Source organism: Hemitrygon akajei, chromosome 19 (assembly GCF_048418815.1).
Source record: "Hemitrygon akajei chromosome 19, sHemAka1.3, whole genome shotgun sequence".
Classification (NCBI taxonomy): domain Eukaryota; kingdom Metazoa; phylum Chordata; class Chondrichthyes; order Myliobatiformes; family Dasyatidae; genus Hemitrygon; species Hemitrygon akajei.
Genome location: NC_133142.1, coordinates 66731576 through 66753904, shown reverse-complemented (window position 1 = coordinate 66753904; position 22329 = coordinate 66731576). Strand labels below are relative to the sequence as shown.

The window sequence follows — 22329 nt, the reverse complement described above, 5'->3', positions numbered from 1 at the left end:
ATAGCGAATACATTAGGTATAAACTAGTAAGCCGTATACGTATATCGATATATTAATTTGTGAAACTAGCGACTTTTTATGTTAGAGTAAATCGTCTCATTTGAAAATTGAACGTCTCTGCAGTATTCAATATATTGCTATTTGTATTGGCCCATGCTGAGATGTTATAACAAACTTTGAAAATACCAATTAAATTGCTCTATTAGTTACTTTGCTATGGGTGGGTATGTAACATTATACCTAAATGTCAATGAATACAAACCACATAATCTTTCTTGATAGGTGGCCTTCACATTCCAGAATTAGCCAGGTGAATCTCATTTATTGCCTCCAGTGCTGTTATATTATTTTTTAAGAGCACCAAAACTATACACAATGTTCCAGGTGTGTCCCTGTACAACTGGATCTAAACATCCTTGTACATAAATTTCAAAAAAATGTATTTTGCCTCTGAAATAGTTGTTATCTGTTTGTGATTTATGTACTGGAACATCCAGATCCCTATATACATAACTCATTTGTAGCCCCTCTCCATTTAGATTGTAGGTGCTTGGTGCCTGTGGAACCAGCATTAGGTTTGAAATTTTCTAATGGAGAGAAGAGGGCATCATTTGATAGATAGATTTTTACATTGTAGGGGAATTAAGGGTTATGGGGAAAAGGCAGGTAGATAGAGCTAGGTTTACGGGCAGATCAGCCATGATTTTAATGTATGGTGGGGCAGGCTCGATGGGCCGGGTGGCCCATTCCTTATGTTCTTATGATAGGAAATGAATTTGGCAATTTTAATTACTGCTAGTCACAGTAGTCAATACTCCAGAATCTTCTACATTCTCTGTAAGTGTACACTTGAAGTTCACCAAAGTATTGTGCTCCACAACAACTGAAAAAAATTTCCTCTTCTGAACTTTGAAACAAACATATTGAAATAGATGCCATCCGTGAACCCCTAAAAAAACAAACATATCAAAATAGACACTATCTGTGAAACCCAAAGAGCCAAAAAAGTGTGAACCAATAGAATTCGAAGGTCAGCTGAACGTGTTGTCAATCAGGACTGAGGCAGATGAATGGGGGCCTATATAAACATGAGCACTCTCAGAGAGAAACACCAACAACTGCGCACTGAAGATGTCATCTCGACTGGTGATAGAATGTCTGCAAGCTGATTGCCAAGCTCAGCAAACACAGCAAAATGAATTTACATCGCTGCTTGACTTGTTTTAAGTATTGAACAATGTTGATGATGATTAAAAACATGTTGTCTAGTTGAGTGACACAATGTTCCACTGTTTTCAATCTAGTCACATGAAGTAAAATTGCTTGCAATGGTTTTTTTCTTCTCTCCCCATGGGTTACTTGAGAATCCACATCTTTGACCTTCAATTATCACAATGTTCCGTAAGTCACTAGATCAACAGGTTCTTCAACAGGTTCGACAGCTCAATCTCATCCTCACCGCAGAAATCCACACCAGGCTTACTTCCCTCACAGGAAAATAGCCACTCACAGGAGACCTTGCCCACGCCCAGGATTACGGCTGGACAGGTGGAAGGTCAACTGAGGAAGATCTGTACCAGCAAGGCGGCTGGACCGGATGGAGTTTCCCCACGATTACTGAGGGCCTGTGCGACTGAGCTGGGAGAACCACTACAGCGCATCTTCAACGTGAGCCTGGAGCAGAGAAGAGTACCCAGACAGTGGAAAACATCCTGTATTGTCCCGGTACAGAAGAAACCACAACCAAAGGAGTTGAATGACTTCAGACCTGTTGCCTTGACGTCGCACGTGATGAAGACCATGGAGCGGCTGATAATACAGAATCTGAGGCCACAAACCAAGCACGCCCAGGATCCTCTTCAGTTTGCGTATAAGGAGAAGGTGGGAGTGGAGGATGCTATCACATATTTGCTGCACAAATCACTCTCTCACCTAAAGGGGGTCAGTTGTGCTGTGAGGATTACATTCCTTGACTTCTCTAGTGCCTTTAACACCATCCAGCCCAAGATCTTAAGGCACAAACTAACGGAGATGGGAGTAGACTCTCACATGGTGGATTGGATAGTGGACTACTTGACAGATAGACCTCAGTATGTGCGGTTGGGAGACTGTAGGTCTGACACGGTGGTCAGCAGCACAGGGGCGCTGCAGGGAACCGTACTCTCTCCGGTCCTGACAGACTTCCAATATAACTCGGAGTCCTGCCATGTGCAGAAGTTCGCTGATGACACGGCCATAGTGGGGTGTGTCAGGAATGGACAGGAGGAGGAGTATAGGAAACTGATACAGGACTTTGTGATATGGTGCAACTCAAACTACCTGCGTCTCAATATCACCAAGACCAAGGAGATGGTGGTGGACTTTAGGAGATCTAGGCCTCATATGGAGCCAGTGATCATTAATGGAGAATGTGTGGAGCAGGTTAAGACCTACAAGTATCTGGGAGTACAGTTAGACGAGAAGCTAGACTGGACTGCCAACACAGATGCCTTGTGCAGGAAGGCACAGAGTCGAATGTACTTCTTAAGAAGGTTGGCGTCATTCAATGTCTGTAGTGAGATGCTGAAGATGTTCTATAGGTCAGTTGTGGAGAGCGCCCTCTTCTTTGTGGTGGCGTGTTGGGGAGGAAGCATTAAGAAGAGGGACGCCTCACGTCTTTATAAGCTGGTAAGGAAGGCGGGCTCTGTCGTGGGCAAAGTACTGGAGAGTTTAACATCGGTAGCTGAGCGAAGGGCGCTGAGTAGGCTACGGTCAATTATGGATAACTCTGAACATCCTCTACATAGCACCATCCAGAGACAGAGAAGCAGTTTCAGCGACAGGTTACTATCGATGCAATGCTCCTCAGACAGGATGAAGAAGTCAATACTCCCCAATGCCATTAGGCTTTACAATTCTACCGCCAGGACTTAAGAACTTTTTAAAGCTATTATTAATGCTTTTTGAGATGGTGATTTAGATGCATATCATATTTTTTTTACTGAGTTAAGTATTGTATGTAATTAGTTTTGCTACAACAAGTGTATGGGACATTGGAAAAAAGTTGAATTTCCCCATGGGGATGAATAAAGTATCTATCTATCTATCTATCTATCTAGATCAGGGGTTTCCAACCTCAGGTTCACAGACCCCTTGCTTAATGGGATTAGCTATTGGCATAAAAAAGGTTGAGAATCCCTGTGCTAGACTAACATCAGACTATTGACGTGAAACAAGCCACAGTCAATTGACATACTTTGTCATTGACAGTGGTTATTGGGTGCCACTCTCCTTTGATTGTTAGAATGTTGTCCCTAGCAGTCTTTACAAAGGGTAGAGATGTTACACTGGAGGGTGGAGAGGAGAAGGGTAAAATTCCTACTAAGAAGATCAGAACCAGTGGCATTTCCTCTGATGTTCCGGGCAAAAGCAAGCTCATAATGGTAACATTGAAAGTAAGTAAGGAGTAATGGGTCTCATGAAATTGCTATTACTATCAAGGCCAGCCATGGCTAGTGCGAGTGGTACTGTTGCACCAATGGGGTCACTGGAGAAAAGTACTGGTAGATATGAAGCAGCTTCTTTATTGACAAAACAAGATACACCAGGCATCATATGGAAATGTTTTTGGTCAAAAGGTCTGCTTATGCCAGCACTACACAAATTTTATGTGATAAAGATCAAAGAAAATTTGGGACAAGTCAAACAAATCCATATTTACAACCATCACGCCCAAAACAAGTGTTAATCACCATCGCATGCATGCAATAGAATATTGATTGGACTATGCAGGCAATCAGCCTGTTACCTGGTCTGTGAACCTATTGTTCAGAGCTGCATTAAAATCAAATCCACAATTCAGATCTGAAGACCAAGGTTTTCTGGTAAATGTGCTAAACCCAAAAATCGCTCTAATGGTACAAGGTGTACATCTTGGGGCGGGGGTGGGGGGAGAGAAGGAGGCAACAACTGTAGATACCTTGGCTGCAGAAAATATTTCCAAGGAACTGAAACACATTACTGTATTCAGTAAGCTACTCACCCAAACAAGTGTTTAATGTGGTTAGACGAGTCTCTTTTGGAAAATAATGTCTTTACCTTTCTTTATCTTGAGGGATAGAACATCTGATCTAGGCTTTGTAGCAACAAAAGGTCACTTTAATTTTGCACTAAATAGTGTAACTTAGAGTGTTCATGCTTGCCTTCTGAGAATGGGGCATTGAACATAAGAGTTGAAACATGTTATAACTTTTAATACTGATTAGATTGCACTTGGAATATTGTGTGGCAGTTCTGTTGCCACATTGTAGGACTGATCTGATTTCACTGGAGAGAGTCCAGAGTAGATTCACCAGGATGTTGCTTGGATTGGAGAGTATGTGTTATGGAGAAAGATTGGATAGACAGGGTCTATTTTGCATGGAGCAGAGGGGACTTGGGGCTGATCTGATGGAGCTGTATCACATTATAAGAAGATAAGTAGTCAGAAACTTTTTTTATGGTAAGTTTTTTTATTGAGTGTTTGAAATACTGAACTTGATGGCAGAAGAAGGGGCAAAGTCAGATGCAATCTTTGCTTTTAAGAAATATTTAGACACTTCAGCAAGACATAGTTGGATATAGACGTCATTTGGTAAATAGGATTACTGTAGATTGGAGGATAGGAAGGTTACTTTGGGAAAAAGATTCTGACTATCCATGCTTCTTATACATTTATATACCTCTATTAGGTCACCCCTTCAATCCTTGGAAAACAATTGACTCTGGAGATAAAATCAAGAATTATTATAAGCTTAAGTTTTTATTAAACAATGACATGGAGAACCTAAGGGCAGAAAAGGATATTCAACAGTTGATCTTACAGTGGTGTGGCACTTCTGTTCAATACTTATTACATTCTCAATCTTTTCCTCCCCTCCCCCCACTTCATGTGATGTGTAAAGAATAACATGGACAATAGAGCTTGGTTTGGTGTCACCTCCGCCTCAGAATATCCAGTTAACATGAAGGGTGTGGCTGACAATATCCAGGTAGCATTTTATTAACCTATTAACTCTGCAGCATTAGTCCATGGATTGCAATAGTGTGCTGCCACAGTATTCCAGACAGAAAACTGGAATGGTGAGTTTCAATACCCAAAGTTCTACCCAACATGACAATATATGAAAACCTTGCTTTATTCAGGGATACAGTTGTATCTGTGCAAAATACTATTCACGTTTTTGAACTAGCAGAAGGCCTTCCGTGTCCTCCAAAATTGGCCTTGGGAAGGGACAACATAATTGGATGCTTCCATTGTATGCAGACATCAGAAAACTTCATCAAATGTTAAATCTGGGCTTCTCTGTATTTTCTCCTCTTTCTTCTTTGTTTATTGTATGGAGCCTTTGGTGAATTCAGGATGACTCCAAGCACCATATGCCTCTATATGGATGATGCCATCTACTTCAATCCACCATCTCCCCACAGATTGATCGGCATTTGTCACTGTTTAAAATGGCTTCTGTAAGGTGGGGGCAGAATCAGTTGCAGCAAAAGCAATGTCGTGTTCTTTGGCAGCTGGTCAACCTGAAGGTGCTGAGGGTCCAGGGCAGTGGCAAATGGTGTAGGTAAAACAGAGGTTGGGAATGGGTATGTTGTGTTCCCTCTGATTGATGGAAGGAATCTAGTTATTAGGAGTAAGGTACTTTCAGTGTTGCTATACATAGCACTGAAAGAAAAACAATCTCATTCTCATTACATGTTGCCCACTGGCTGCAGTACAAATGAACTCTCATCAAGCATGACTTGGGTGACATTTTCATGAGATTTCTACCATCACCAAGTTCTTCCCCATTTTGTAATACTGATCGTCTAAAATCCATATACTACTTAGCATATAACATCACCTTCACATTAATTGGATTAGTACAAGAAGGCAGCTAATTATCCCAATAAAGCCACCTTGCTAGTCATAATATCCATTATGCTTAATGCAAAATTAATTTGAGGCTACATTAGTTGTAATTTCCTTTGAAGTAATAAGAAGGCTCCGACAACAGGCCTGAAAGGCTTTACCACCTTTCTTCAAAAACTATTCTTTGTTTTTTTTTATTACCAGCCAGTGATTGATTGTATCTCTTACTTTTCCTCCTACTGTTACCATTAACAATCAGTAGAATTAAGTGATATATATTTAAAGATTTGGTAATACTAAAACATACTTTTGTTTGCAGCTAACAATTGACTGTCATTAAATATATTTTTATGTTGGTTTTACAATGGTGAACTGTAGGTGACTTGAAAATATTGATAGATTTTCACTGAGACACAAATTAACATCAGATTGTGGAAAATTGAGTTGTCTTTTATTGTGAAATTGTAGATAATTTTCCAGCCTTTTGGGTTTGTGTTTTCCAGCTTTCACACCAGCCATGTGGAAAGGAGCGAGGGAATAACCAGACATGTACAGTGGCATGCAAAAGTTTGGGCACCCCAGTCAAAATTTCTTTTACTGTGAATAGTTAAGCAAGTAAAAGATGACCAGATTTCCAAAAGGCATAAAGTTAAAGATGAAACATATCTTTAATATTTTAAGCAAGATTACTTTTTATTTCCATCTTTTACCATTGCAAAATAACAAAAAAGGAAATGGGCCCGAAGCAAAAGTTTGGGCACCCTGCATGGTCAGTACTTAGTAACACCCCCTTTGGCAAATATCACAGCGTGTAAACACTTTCTGTAGCCAGCGAAGAGTCTTTCAATTCTTGTTTGGGGGATTTTCACACATTCTTCCTTGCAAAAGGCTTCTAGTTCTATGAGATTCTTGGGCTGTCTTGTATGCACTGCTCTTTTGAGGTCCATCCACAGATTTGCGATGATGTTTAGGTCAGAGGCCGTGAGGGCCATGGCAAAACCTTCAGCTTGCGCCTCTTGAGGTAGTCCATTGTGGATTTTGAGGTGTGTTTAGGATCGTTATCCTGTTGTAGAAGCCATTCTCTTTTCATCTTCAGCTTTTTTTTTTACAGACGGTGTGAGGTTTGTTTCCAGAATTTGCTGGTATTTAATTGAATTCGTTCTTCCCTCTACCAGTGAAATGTTCCCTGTGCCACTGGCTGCAACACAAGCCCAAAACATGATTGATCCACCCCCGTGCTTAACAGTTGGAGAGGTGTTCTTTTCATGAAATTATGCACCCTTTTTTCTCCAAATATACCTTTGCTCATTGTGGCCAAAAAGTTCTATTTTAACTTCATCAGTCTACAGGACTTGTTTCCAAAATGCATCAGGCTTGTTTAGATGTTCCTTTTCAGACTTCTGACACTGAATTTTGTGGTGAGGACGCAGGAAAGGTTTTCTTCTGATGACTCTTCTATGAAGGTCATATTTGTGCAGGTGTCGCTGCACAGTAGAACGGTGCACCCCCACTCCAGAGTCTGCTAAATCTTCCTGAAGGTCTTTTGCAGTCAAACGGGGGTTTTGATTTGCCTTTCTAGCAATCCTACAAAAGCAGTTCTCTCGGAAAGATTTTTTGGTCTTTCAGACCTCAACTTGACTTCCACTGTTCCTGTTAACTGCCATTTCTTAATTACATTACGAACTGAGGAAATGGCTACCTGAAAATGCTTTACTATTTTCTTATATCCTTCTTCTGCTTTGTGGGCATCATTTATTTTAATTTTCAGAGTGCTAGGCTTTGGTAAAAGTTATCAGAGAGCTCAAATCTCTTGGGGTGCCCAAACTTTTGCATGGTGCTCCTTTCCTTTTCTCCCTCCACTCTAAAATTGTACAAAACAAAAATAATACACTAATCTTGCTTAAAATGTTGTAAATAATGTTTTATCTTTAACTTTATGACTTCTGGAGATCAGTTCATCTTCTACTCACTTAACTATTCACAGTAACAGAAATTTTGACGAGCCTCTGTATGTACAGAATTGAAGAGGTTAAACATATGTCTGAAAAACTTTTGTAATTGGTACTTTAAATTAAGAGTATTGGAAAAAGATTTATTGTTTCTTTGTACCGTAGTCCCACATTTTTGCATGCCACAGTTCCCAAGGAGACATTGGACTGCTTAAAGGGAGCGAGTGTAAAAGAAGTTGTCGAGGGCAGTTGGCACATTTTAAGCACCACAGTTCCCAAGGCAACATTGGATTGCATGTAAATAGGCACTTGGCAAGGTCCAATAAAAAGAAGCTAGATTTAAGTGGAGCTACCATTGTGTGAGTGGGCCAGTGATGGTGGGAGTTGAGGCTTTGGTTCATAGAGGCTTCAGTGAAGAGAGATGTATTCTTTCTTTATTTCTTATTGCTCATTTAGAGTAGTGGGGATGCCAAGTCGGATAATCGAATGCTCCTCTTGCAGAATGTGGGAAGACGGGGAGACCGCCAGTGACCCTGATGACAGTAACTGAAGAAGTGCATCCCACTGCAGCTTCTGACAGACTGTATTAAAAAGTTGGAGGTGGAGCTGGATGAGCTGCAGATAATTTGGGAGGCTGCGGGGTTGATAGACGGGGCATACAGGGAGGTAGTTACACCCAAGGTGCAGGACACAGGTAACTGGGTGATTGTCAGGAGGGGGAAAGGGGATAGGCAGCCATTGCAAAGTACCCCTGTGGCCGTTCCTCTCAACAACATGTACACTGCTGTGTTGGGATGAACTAGCAGAGAAAGGCCACAGCAGTCAGGTCTCTGGCACTGAGCCTGGCTCTGTGGCTCAGAAGAGAAGAGGGAAAAGAGGTGAGCTATAGTGATGGTGGATTTGCAGTTAGAGGAGCAGAAAGAAAGTTCTGTGGATGAGAATGAAATTTCTGGATGATAGTTGCCCCCAGTGTGCCAGGGTCAGGGACATCTCTGATTGAAGTCCACATCATTATTGTATGTGAGGGTGAGCAGCAGAGGTTGTGGTCCACATCAGTACCAGTGACATGGGTTGGATGAGTGACAAGGTCCTGTAAAGTTAGTTCAGGGAGTTGGGTGCTCAGTTAAAGGACAGGACCTCCAAGGTTGTGATCTCAGGATTGCCACTTGGGCCATGTACTAGTAAGGCCAGAGCTGGGCCGATCATCAGTTTAACTTGTGGCTAAGGAGATGGTACAGGAAGGAGGGCTTCAGATTTTTTGGATCATTTGGTTCCTTTGCAAGGAAGGTGGGATCTGTACAGCAGTGGTCCCCAACCACCGGGCCGCAAGGAAATACTATGATTTGGCGATACAAAACTATGAGTCAGTTGCACCTTTTCTCATTCCCTACCCACTGTTGAATTTGAACGCATGCGAGGTCATCAGTTGCCTAAACGCAGTGATACCCTCGCGTGGCCGGTGAGAAGTGCCGTTGCTACTGGCCTGGAGCGCGGACAGATGGGCGCGACCTCTAAACCTGTTTAGCACATCGAATGTTCGTGGGGAACATATTCGCAGACAACCTAATTCGGGCTCAGGGTTTTGTAAGTAGCAGAGCAGTTGCTTCGCTGAAAGTCATCCCTTGAGCCAAACTTTTGTCTGCTGATAGATCCTACCTTCCTACAAGGTGGGGCGAGCGCGTGCCCTGTCACATTCCTCACTCGGTCGCTCTCTCTCTCCGGACTGCGACCGCCGCGGCCCTGGCACGGGGACCTCCGGTCCTGACCGTGTCCTCTCACACCCCCCCCCCCCTACAACTAGCCGCACCTGGCCAAGGCGTCTGGCGGCGGGTGGGCGGGAGGCTGGAGTTCAGGCCCGAAGGCTGTCTAATGAGACAATGAAGCCCTCAAAACTGCTTCAGCACCTTGAGTCCAAGCACCCTGCACTTTAAGACAAACCCATTGAGTTTTTTGAGTGAGAAAAACGTGAGCAAGTGGGACAGAAGCAAGTGCTGAGAGCCACGAAAACTGAATTGCGGAACAGACTGGACATAAGGAACCCCTTTCAAGTATCGTCTCCCATCAGCCCACGATGTTGCAGGGAAACAAGGCCAGGGCTCCCACTGATTCAGTGATATTGGTGTGTTGCAGTGATTATGTATGCTCATACGAGGAAAATATGTGACCTGTGTTTAATATCCAAATGTTACTTAAAATGTAATGGTGCTATTGACTGATAAGTGAGTTATAGTTGACTTATCACTATATTCATGCGAGGAAAATTTGTGCTGTGTTTAATATTAAATTTGTTCGATAAACCCTTTTAGAAATGAAATTAAGTGTATTAGCCGCTTATAAGTGACTTATCACCTATATTCCAGTCGTGATTAAACCCCCACCCCCCACCCCACCCCACCGTCGGCTGGTCTGCAAGCATATCGTCAATATTAAACCGGTCCGCGATGCAGAAAGGGTTGGTGACCCCTGCTGTACAGAGTGGATGGTTTGCACCTGAACTGGAGGGGAACTAGTAGGCAGGTTTGCTAGTATTGCACTGGAGGATTAAACTAGAGTTACAGGAGGATGGGAGTTGGAGTGCCAGAGCAGTTAATGGGGTGGTTGTGGAGAAAAGTGTTGTTAAGCCTACATACAAATTCAGGAATCAAATTTAGTTGAGGATGGGTGGGGTTAATGTTCTGAGCTGTGCAGATTTCAATGCAAGGAGTATTGTAGGAAAGGCTTAGGGTGTGGAACAGCACGTGGAATTGTGACATTGTAGCCATTAGTGAGACAGTTGTGGGAGGGGCAAGACTGGCAGCTCAGTGTTCCAGAGTTCCATTGTTTTAGATATGATAGAGTGGGAGGGATTAAAAGGGGAGGGGTGGCATTACTAGTCAGGGAATATGTCATGACAGTGCTCAGTCAGGACAGACTGGAAAACTCATCTAGTGAGGCCTTATGAGTAGAACGGAGAAATAGGAAAGGTATGACCACATCAGTGAGTTTATATTATAGACAACCTCCTCTGTTGGACTTGGAGGAGCAGATTTGTAGAGTCATCACACTATGTTGCAAGATCCATGACGCTGTTAAAGGAGGTGATTTTAACTTTCCACATATTGACTGGGATTCCAGTACTGTAAAAGGGCTGGATGGGTAAGTGTTTGCCAAATGTGTTCAGTTTCCTTAATTAGTACATAGAAATCCCAACTAGAGAAGATGTGATACTAGATATCCTATTAGGGAATGAGATGGGGCAAGTGACAAAATTTTTTGCAGAGGAACACTTTGTATCCAGTGATCATAATGCCATTAGTTTCAAGGTAATTACGGTCTAGTCCTCAGGTTGAGATTCTAAATTGGAGAAAGGCCAATTCTGATGGTATCAGAAAGGATCTGGCAAGTGTGGATTGGGACAGATGTGAGAAAATGTGCAGGTTCTGGAAATCCAAAGAGGCACATAGGAAATGTTGGAGTAACTCAGCAGGCCAGGCAGCATCTATGCAAAAGAGTAAACAGTTGAGTTTTTGGGCTAAGACCCTTCATCAAGACTGGAAAGGAAGGGGAGAAGTCAGAGTAAGAAGGTGGGGGGAGGGGAGGAAGAAGTACAAAGTGGCAAGTGATAGGTGAGACTGGGGATGGGGTTGAAGTAAAAGCTGGTGAGTTGATTGGTGAAAGTGAAAGGGGGCTGAAGAAGGGGGAATCTGAAAGGAGAGGACAGAAGATCATGGAAGAAAGGGAAGGCGGAGGTGATGGGTAGGTGAGGAAATGAAGTGAGAGAAGAGAACAGGATGGGGAAATGGTGAAGGGGGGTGGGCAGTTGCTGGAAGTTATAGAAGTTGATGTTCATGCCATCAGGTTGGAGGCTGCCCAGATAAGGTGTTGCTTCTCCATCCTGAGTTGGTCTCATAATGTCAGTAGAAGAGGCCATGGACTGGCATGTCAGAATGGGAACTAGAATTGAAATGTGTGTCCTCCAGGGAAACCTACTTTTTGTGGCAGAGGGAGTGAGGATGCGTGATCAAGTGATCTCCCAATCGTCATCGGGGATCATTGATATACAGGAGTCCACACTGGGATCACTGAATATAGTAGATGACTTCAACAGACTTACAGTTGAAGTGTCACCTTACCTGGAAGGACTGTGAGCGCCTGCTGCCTGTCTTCTGATTGCTCTGCTCCCAGAGAGGGGAGACCCTGCTGTGGTGCTCAGAGTGTTGCCCAGGTTTTCTGCAGTTTGGATGTGGACTTGGACTTTAGACTTTTTTTAGTCTTATAGTTTTTTTTATACTTTGTGGTTTTCCCCGATCTTTCTCTTTTTTTTTGTGTGTGGGGGTGCGGGGTGGAAGATTTAGGGGTTGATGTGCCTGTTCGATTTGGTTTGTTTATTTTGTGTGGGAGGGGGGACTTGGGGGTTGATGATCGAGTTCCTTTTTTTTTTCCTTCCTTGGTTTCATGGCTACTGGGGAAGAAGAATTTCAGAATTGTATAATTTGATAATAAATGATCCTTTCAACCTTTGGATGCTGTCATAATCAGATTTGCTCAGTGGTACTTTGTACCAACACACGGAACCAGTTGCTTCCACTTAAGCAGGCCAGAGCATCCTCGATCTGTGGGTCTGTATATTGGTCTAGGACCTCACGGAGTACTGTGCTCAGTTCTGGTCGCCCCACTACAGAAAGGATGTGGAAGCCATAGAAAGGGTGCAGAGGAGATTTACAAGGATGTTGCCTGGATTGGGGAGCATGCCTTATGAGAATAGGTTGAGTGAACTCGGCCTTTTCTCCTTGGAGCGACAGAGGATGAGAGGTGACCTGATAGAGGTGTATAAGATGATGAGAGGCATTAATTGGGTGGATAGTCAGAAGCTTTTTCCCAGGGCTGAAATGGTTGCTACAAGAGGACATAGGTTTAAGGTGCTGGGGAGTAGGTACAGAGCAGATGTCAGAGTAAGTTTTTTACTCAGAGTTGTGAGTGCGTGGAATGGGCTGCCAGCAACGGTGATGGAGGCGGATATGATAGGGTCTTTTAAGACACTTTTGGATAGGTACATGGAGCTTAGTAAAATGGAGGGCTGTAGGTAAGCCCAGTAATTTCTAAGGTAGGGACATGTTCGGCACAACTTTGTGGGCCAAGGGACCTGTATTGTGCTGTAGGTTTTCTATGTTTCTATGATTGTATGTCTGTTCAGTGTTGTATAATCAACACACATTTGTATTTTCCTATTCTTTTTCCTGACGGTTATAGGCGGTACATAGGGACTTCTCAACTCAGTGATAATTCTAGCTTCCTTAAGTTTCTGCAGATGTTGCCTAACATTTTTACACTCTGCTGGTGCTGGCCGGCAAGACTTCTCTTGGAAAGGTGTGTCCTCTGTCACTCTGATAGTGTGGTGAGTACTCTGAGCAGCCAACATCAACATCTGATCAGTTAGCCTCTTTTTCTTTTCCATTCCTCTGGTATTGGTGAATCATCACAGTTGAATGAATTTGATGTCAACTTTCCTGATCCAGGAGACTATTTCTCTTTTTCCTCCACCGGAAAACTAGAAACTACTGTCACAGGACAGAGATGCGCAATCTGTATGCCACGTTTGAGGATGACATCTCTTCTCGAGGTGTCCCTGATGATCATTGTTGTCCTCTCAGAGTAGACAGCCAAAGATTTCTGCAGTTCAGATCTCACCAGCACTCCTGCTGGTAAGAGTGACTTCTCTTCCTGATCATCAGACAGACCCACAAGAATGGTTGGAGTGCTGGGCACTCGTGAAAATTTGGGTGTTCCAGTCACTCTTTTATTCTCATTGTCTTGCATAGGAGAAACTTACAAATTCTCAAAGTTCTCTATATTAAGAGAACCATGTCTCTGAATACAGGGTGACTGGACAGGGTTCTCAGAAAGTTCTCTCCCCTTCCCACTGTATATGCTGCCCTGAGCTTTCTCACAATGCAAGTGTTTGTTCCCACAAGAATGGAAGCTTTACCTTTTACGATCAACTCTAGTGTATCAATAGTCTCAGCTACTCCAACATCTATTTCTGAAAACTCCAGTTTCAACAACAAATAACCATAAGCCCCCATATCTCGAGTACTGACAGGGAGTCAATGGTAAATGTGTCAACTACTGGTTGTAAAAGGATCTGTAGCGTATCAGAATTTCGCCCCACTAAGCCTTCAGGAATAGTGTTTTCAATATTGATATTTCTGTTGATACACTGATTGGATGTCAGGCCATTCCATTACTGGGTTCCTCTGTAGTTTCCCATCTTTTTGTTTGATTAACTGCTGGTTACTTTTCAAATATTTTCTTGTCTCTCACAATCTCGCTTGAAATGTCCATCTTCTCCGCATTTGTAACAGAAAATCCCAGGCCTATCCTTGGTTAAGAAATCTTTTGCAGTAGCATTTTTCTGCCTTGTGATTTTTCTTTTACAGTTGGGTTGCATTTTCCAGTAGATGTGTCATGTTTAGCTGCAACATTAACACTTCTCAACAGCTCTACTTATGAGGCCTCATGGGTTGCTTTAGCAACAGAGGCTACAACAGAGGATATTACTTGTCTTCTGGAATCATTTCGCTCCTCAATAATATTTTTCTCCGCTCTGACTTCTCTTAGTAACTCAGTAAAAGATGATGGATCACGCATCTTGTGGGTCATTCAAATACATAGAGTCAGAACGAAGGGTCTCGGTCCGAAACGTCGACAATGCTTCTCCTTATAGATGCTGCCTGGCCTGCTGTGTCCCACCAGCATTTTGTGTGTGTTGGCTAAAGGATTTTCTGCTTTTAGCAACGTTACTATGTCAGCAGCAGGACCCTTTAAACTTTCTACAAATCTTTGCTTTTTCTTATATTGTCTGAGCATTGTCATTTGTCAACTAAATGAGATGTCTGATCAGCTCAAGTCTCGTAATTTTCTTCTCCATTTGGAGTGGGTTTGACTCCAGAGAGCATTCTCAGCTTATGATAACCTTGGATTTCAGTAAGTTCGTTATAGCCTTTATGTGATGTAATAGCAGAAACCAGCTCAGTATTTGGATCAACAGCTGAAGAACTTAGTAGATTTGTAACAGTAGTCAGAGTTTTCCCTTCATTCCTCAGAAAAGAGAGCGACTTAAACTGAAAATCTTCACTCTCAGCTGCTATCACATACATTAATCATGACATACTTTCAATTGTGCAAAAAATATCCATTGTGGATGATGCCTCCAAAAATGTAACCCTCTCACCATAGGCTGTTAATTAATTAACTATTACTATGAATACAAACAGCAACATAACTCTACAGTGCATGAGAATAACGATGAAAAGGCCATTGCCAATAAATAAATGGGTCTAGGATGGATATGATTTGGATAAACACAAAAAACATAAGCTTGAATTTTTTTAAGGGAAAATAAGACCATTACCTATATGAACACTAAGACACCTATTCAAATCTACTGTTCGCTAGGAAGCAATAATTCAGCTCATGTGAGATAGGTTTTTCTTTATTTTGTTTGCTATAGTTTAAAATATTTTGTCAATACAATTTCAGTATAAGTTGATACTGGTGTGAGCTGAATTATTTGCATATTCTCAGTGAAACCATAATCTGCATGAGGATTTTTGGACACCTGTATCTGTCTGTCCAAATTTGGTTCTGTGAGTGTTTCATCATGTTCTTCACCCATGTTTGTTGTCTGTCTCCATTCTTTCTTATGCTCTTTGTAGAAAATGGCTACCTGTTCTTTTCCCACACTCTCTAGAATGGTTACTCCTGTTGTCTTGTTTCTTTTTTTGGGGCATCTTATTGGCCAAAATTTTAACAGGACAAATCTTATTAGCTAATTCAGCAAGCCTAAATTAGTAATCAATTAAAATTTTATTTTGAACAACAAAAATGAAATACTCTATTAAATAATGTAATTAAAAGAGCACTTTTTATGTAGAGATTTGCATTTTGAAGAGATCTGCAGAGTACCAAGTGCCCAAAATAAAGCATGGCTTAAACCAGGGGTATTACATACAGATAGATTAAGAGGAAAAGGATGCCAAGGAACAAAATTGGTTCTTTGGAAGACCAGAGTTCATAGAGACAAAAGAGTTGGAGGAGATCTTAAATTTTTTTTTGTATCTGTATTTACTGGGTAGATCACGTCTATTCATAGTCTGTAGATGTGAGGCAATGCAGCAGCGAAGTCATGGATCCTATATAGGTTACAGAGAAGAAAGTGTTAGTTAAAGCAAATTAAGGTGGAAAAATCCCCAGGATCTGACTATGTGTTCTCTTGGACCTTGTGGGAGGCAAGTGCAGAAAAAGCATCTTTAGCCATGGGTGAGGTGCTAGAAGATTGGAGGATAGCTGATGTTGTTATGTTTAAGAAAAGCTCTAAGTGTAAGCCAGGAAATTATATGCCGATCAGTTTTAACATCAGTATTGGGAAAGTTATTGGAATGTATTCTAAGGGACTGGATATATAAGTACCGTAAATTCCGGTGTATAAGCCGAGAATTTGGCCCTAAATTTTGGTCCTAAAAATAGGAGGCTGGCGTATACAGAGGTTGCCAACTTTGGAAAAATGAATACACGGAAGGCAGGTTGTATTTATTGGCTGTTTTTGAGTCAAATTTGTTCCACTGTCAACGCATGAATTCTTTGAATGGTTTGTTTAAACTCACATCTCGTGGCTGGAGCACGGACGTCAAACCACCGGTGATGACTGCAGTGTCGCACGGACGTCAAACCACCGGTGATGACTGCAGTGTCCGTATTTTCAGCTTTCAATGCTGCTTTTGTCTCACCTGACAAGTGCACTTTGAACATGTCCCGGACAATTAGCGACTTTTCCTTCCTGAAACGGATGTCGACACCACACCTCTTTAACCCACTTCAAGCAACCCGCTTCGTCCATCCAGCAGCGTTCTTGAACATAGACAATAACACCCCGCGGGAATTTTCTGAGCTATCTTTGTTTTTTGTCTCAACACAAGAGCTATTCATAAATCGTCTATTCATAAATCGGGTGCACTAACTTGGTGTAGTTTTGAAATTTTTGCTGACCTCACGGTGTTTTTCGGCCTATTTCAATGCTTGATTTCGAATCATTTCTCTGATAACGATGTTATCCAGACGATCGCTGGTGATTCACCCACTCTAAAACTTTCTTGTTCAGTTCCGGCCACTGGCATGTTTTCCCGCGGCTTACACATTTCATCTTTGGCGTTTCCCTCAGCGTGTCCTCTACCTTTCTCCACTCTCTCACTTGTTTCTCGTTTACACTAAACTTCTTAGCAGGGGGCTGCAGAATTATTCGTTCCTTTAGCAAAATCAACAATCTTCAGCTTGAAGCCGGCATCATATCGCATTTGTTTTAATCTTTTGTGAATGGTGGTCACAAACTCAATACTGAGTACATGTACTGATCCCGCCATCCCGTGTTATGTTTTAACGAGATTATGACGGGCGCTAAATGGTTTCACGGGGGTTACATTTCAGAGGATTCTTTACCATTGGAGACCTAATCCAAAATTTCCCTCCCTGATTTATTTATTAAGAATTTGCTTATAACGCTCTACAATGTGTAGGCCTGTTTTCTTAGCAGTACCGGTTCACAAAATTTCCTGGTTCCAGATCCGGCAAAGCTGAGTATGGGCATGTGAGATCTTGTGATCTTTTCTGGTTAAATCAAAAACCTGTACAAAAGGGGTCGGCTTATACAAAGGTAACATGAAAAAGTCACTTATTTTAACCTTGAAAATGGGGGGGGGGGGGGTCGGCTTATACTCTGGAATATACGGGATTTGGATAGATAGGGACTGATTAGGGATAGTCAGCATGGCTTTGTGCATGGTAGGTCATGTCTAACCAGTCTTAGAGTTTCTTGAGGAAGTTACCAGGAAAGTTGATGAAAACAAGGAAGTGGATACTGCTTGCCTTGACAAGGCGCCTCAAAGGAAGTTGGTCAAGAAGGTTTAGTCACTTGGCATTCAAGATGAAGAAGTAAATTGGATTAGAAATTGTCTTTATGGGAGAAGCCAGAGAGTGATATTAGATGGTTGCCTCTCTAACTGGAGGCTTGTGACGAGTGGTGTGCTGCAGGGATTGTGCTGAGTTCTTTGTCGTTTGTCATCTGTATCAATGGAGGGTAATGTGGTTAACTGGATCAACAAATTTGCGGATGTCACCAAGATTGGGGGTGTTGTTGACAGTGAGGAAGACTATGAAAACTTGCAGTGGGTTCTGGACCAGCTGGAAAAAGGGACTGAAAAATGGCAGATGGAAGTTAACGCAGAAAAGTGTGAGGTGTTGTACTTGGGGAGGATAAACCAGGATAGATCTTACACAGTGAACATTAGGGCATTGAGAAGTGTGGTAGAATAGAGGGGTGTGGGGATACAAATCCATAATCTGTTGATAGTGGAGTCATAGGTAGATAGGATCGTAAAGAAAGCTTTTAGCACCTTGGCCTTCGTAGATCGAAGTAATGAGCACTGGAGTTGGGATGTTATGTTGAAGTTGTACAAGATGTTCCTGAGGCCTAATTTGGAATATTGTGTGCAGTTTTGGTCATCTACCTACAGGACAGATGTAAATAAGGTTGAAAGAGTACAGAGAAAATTTACAAGGATGTTGCTGGGGCTGGAGGACCTGAGTTACATACAGGGAAAGGTTGAATAGGCTTTATTTCCTAGAATGTAGAAGACTTGGAGGGAGATTTAATACGAGGGGTAATTGATAAGTTCGTGGCCCAGGGTAGAAGGAGTTAATTTTAGAAAACCTAGCACACTTATTTTTCAACATAGTCCCCTCCTACATTTACACACTTAGTCCAGCGCTCTTGCAGCATATAGATCTTAGACCTCTAGAAAGTGTCCACAGCATGGGTGATTGATGTTCATGGCCTAAGGTAGAAGGAGATGAGTTATACAGCTCTCATTACATGCACATGCAATTCAACTCTGAGTGATTATGCAGAAGTTTGAAGTTAATGCATCGGGGTGATTGATAAGTTTGTGGCCTAAGGTAGAAAATGAGTTCTTCTTCTACCTTAGGCCACAAACTTATTAATCACCCCTCTTAGAGATATACAAAATTATGAGGGGTATAGATGAGGTAAATGCAAGCAGGTTTTTTCCGCTGAGACTGCAGTTAGAGGTCATGGGTTAAGGATGAAAGGTGAAATGTTTAAGGGGAACATGAGGGGAAACTTCACTCAGAGGGTGGTGGGAGTGTGGAACAAGTGGTGGATGTGATTTTGATTTCTGTGTTTGAGAAGTTTGGAGGGGTGGGCTATTGAGGGCTATGGTCTGGGTGCAGGTTGATAGGACTGGCTCGGCATGGGCTGGATGTGCCGAAGGGCCTGTCTCTGTGCTGAGTGTTCTGTGTGCCCCCAACTGGTGCTGGCAAACCCTGTCTTTAATTAATTACCTCAGATTTCAAAGGTGTGTCCAACTACAGTGTTTTTTAATCCTACTCGATTTTACATTGGCATTAAGACATCTGACTGTAATGTAGGGGGAAAAATGTAATAGTGCTTTTTCTGATTGTGTTATATCTTTCAGCACTTCAGCAATGGGTTCTTTTAAGTGGTGTCATTGTAGCATTTTAAGAAAAGTAACTAGAACTGAGAAAGTGGCCAGAATTTTTTTCCATTGAAATTGCTGGAGAGGTAAACATCGGCCAGGGCACAAGTTACCAGTTCTTGTAGTACCATTAATGATGAGCACCATTGAGTCTGCAGTCGAGAGCTCAGCTTCATGTCTTACCTAAACGCTGGTTTCTGTAATGGCAAGCACCATGCTTCTCTGAGCTGAAAGTTGTGTACATGCACCTCTTTGGAGTATCTTGAATATACGAACTTCTGGTCAAGATGGTGCCTGTGTACAACACTCCTTTGGTCGGCATCTTCTGGATAGATCATGACCCCATCTTTTACACTTCTTTTATGTCTTTAATATTTGTTTCTCATCTTGAATGTAATTCTGTAACTATTGGAGCCCGTGTTTTGCTGTTTGGAGAGGGTTTGGGTGCTTCAGCGCTCTGCAGCGCTCTGCAGCGCTCTTCGAGAGGATTCTGCCAGGCAAAGGCAGCGTGAACGAACCTCATGGCAGGATGTTGCGTGAGCAATGTTTGACCCCATTTCACTGCTTATAGTTTCCATTGTTCACTGCTTAAAGCAATGAGGGTGATTAATACATCAAGGCGAGTGTGGAAGTTTGGAGATCATTTGGGTATTCCAGCGTTCTGCAGTCTGAGAGGATTCCGGGAGGCAGTGGCAGCGTGCGTAGTGGGCAGGCTGCATGACGGGGTGCAAGCCAGTATTTGGCTCCATTTCATCGATTATAGCTTCCATTGTTTGGCAATTAAAGTGACGAGGGAGATTGAACCATTGAAGTGGGTGCAGAGGGTGAGCGCTAGTTGCTTGCCTTTTGGTCGGTTGCTGTGTACCAGAGAGGGGCGAGCCTGTCGCTGTGCTCAGAGAGTGTTGCGTTTTGGACTTTATGACTATAGACTTTTTTCCCCAGTCTTTACAGTTTTATATTCTGTGATTTTTTTTTTTTGCCTGATCTTTTTTTTTGTTGTGCAGGGAGGGGAATGGGGGGGGGGGGGGTTGATGTGCCTGATCCATTGTGTTTGTTCTTTTTTTGCAGGGAGGAGGGATTTGGGGGTTGATGATTATGCTGTCTTTCTTTTCTTTCTTGATTTCATGACTAACCAGAGAATTGAAGAATTTCAGAGTTTTATACTTTGATAATAAATTAAACTTTGACTCAGAGTGCTACTTGTGATTCAGGTGTGATGCTAATATGCTTAAAAGATCTATCCACTACCTTTCCTACTACAGGATAATACAGTGAATTCTGGTTAATTGGAACACATCAGGACCAATACAATTTGCCCCAATTAAGAGGCTATTCCAATTAGCTGGTTTCATGAATATAGTTGAAAAGGTATATTTTAAAAAAAGACAAACTACTATTTAACTGAGTAACACATTACATATTTGAATGAAGTACAGAACAAATTAGAACACTACCAATACTACTATGGTACTATAAACAAAAGAAAATCTGCAGATGCTGGACATCAAAGTAATACCAAATCAGTGTAGACCCCTAGCACAAATAATGGACTGCCTTCATATAATGCTTTCAATAATTGCATTCTCCAAACCTTGAATATTTATTGTAACATTCAAGATGATTGTTGATACCTTCAGATTCTTTGTAGTTCCCAAATTGAAGTAGTGAATCTGTTTAATTTTCACTCCTAGCTGTTCCTGGCATCTCCAAGCCTGAATGCTTCAAACCACAGTGAGCAAAAGAGTTCTGAATTGTCTTGCTGTTATTACTCGCCAACTTCATAGAACATGGAACGTAGAAATCTATAGTACATTACAGGCCCTTTGGCTCACACTGTTGTGCCGACCATCTAACCTACTCTAGAAACTGCCTAGAATTACCCTGTCACATAGCCCTCTATTTTTCTAAACTCCATGTACCTAAAAGTCTCTTATCCACCTCCACGACTGTCACTGGCAGTGCATTCCACACAACCACCACTCTGTGTGGGAAAAACTTGCCTCTGACATCCCCTCTGTACCTACTTCCAAGCACCTTAAAATTATGCCCCCTCATGTTAGCTATTTTATCCCTGGGGGAAAAAGACTCTGACTATGCACACGATCAATGCCTCTTATCATCTTATACACCTCATACACCTCTATCAGGTCACTTCTCACTCTATCACTCCAAGGAGAAAAGGCCAAGTTTCACTCAACCTATTCTCATAAGGCTTGCTGTCCAATCCAGGCAACATCCTTGTAAATCTCCTTTGTACTCTTTCTATAGTATCCACATCCTTCCTGTAGTGAGGTGACTAGAACTGAACACAGTACTCCAAGTGGAGTCTGACCAAAGTTTTGTATAGTTGTAACATTAATTCACGGCTCTTGAACTCAATCCCACAGTTGATGAATGCCAACACACCATTTGCCTTCTTAACAACACTGTCAACCTGCGTAGCAGCTTTGGATGTCCTGTGGACACAGACCCAAGGTCTCTCAGATCTTCCACGTTGCCAAGAGTCTTACCATTAATACTATATTCTGTCTTCAAATCTGACCTAGCAAAATGAAACACTTCACACTTATTTGGGTTGAACTCCATCTACCACTTCTCAGCCCAGTTCTATTGATGTCCCACTGTAACCTCTGACAACTCTCCAGACTAACCACAACACCCCCAACCTTTGTGTCATCAGCAAACTTAACTAACCCACCTTTCAACTTCATCCAGCTCATTTATAAAAATCACAAACAGGAGGGGTCTCGGAACAGATCCTTGCAGAACACCACTGGCCACCAACCTCCATGCAGAATACAAGCCATCTACAAATATGCTTTGCCTCATGTGGGCATGCCAATTCTCAATCCACAAAGCAGGATATTCTTGGATCCCATGCCTCCTTACTTTCTGAATGAGCTTTGCATAGGGAATCTTATCAAATGCCTTACTGAAATCCATATACACGACATCCACT

At 42.2% G+C, this 22329-nt stretch overlaps 1 protein-coding gene across 1 annotated transcript in view; it reads left to right on the top strand.

The window, feature by feature from the left end:
- The window catches only part of ippk (inositol 1,3,4,5,6-pentakisphosphate 2-kinase), a 125785-nt gene that overhangs the window by 769 nt on the left and 102687 nt on the right, over nt 1–22329 (top strand). The gene's annotated exons all lie outside the window — the stretch shown is intronic.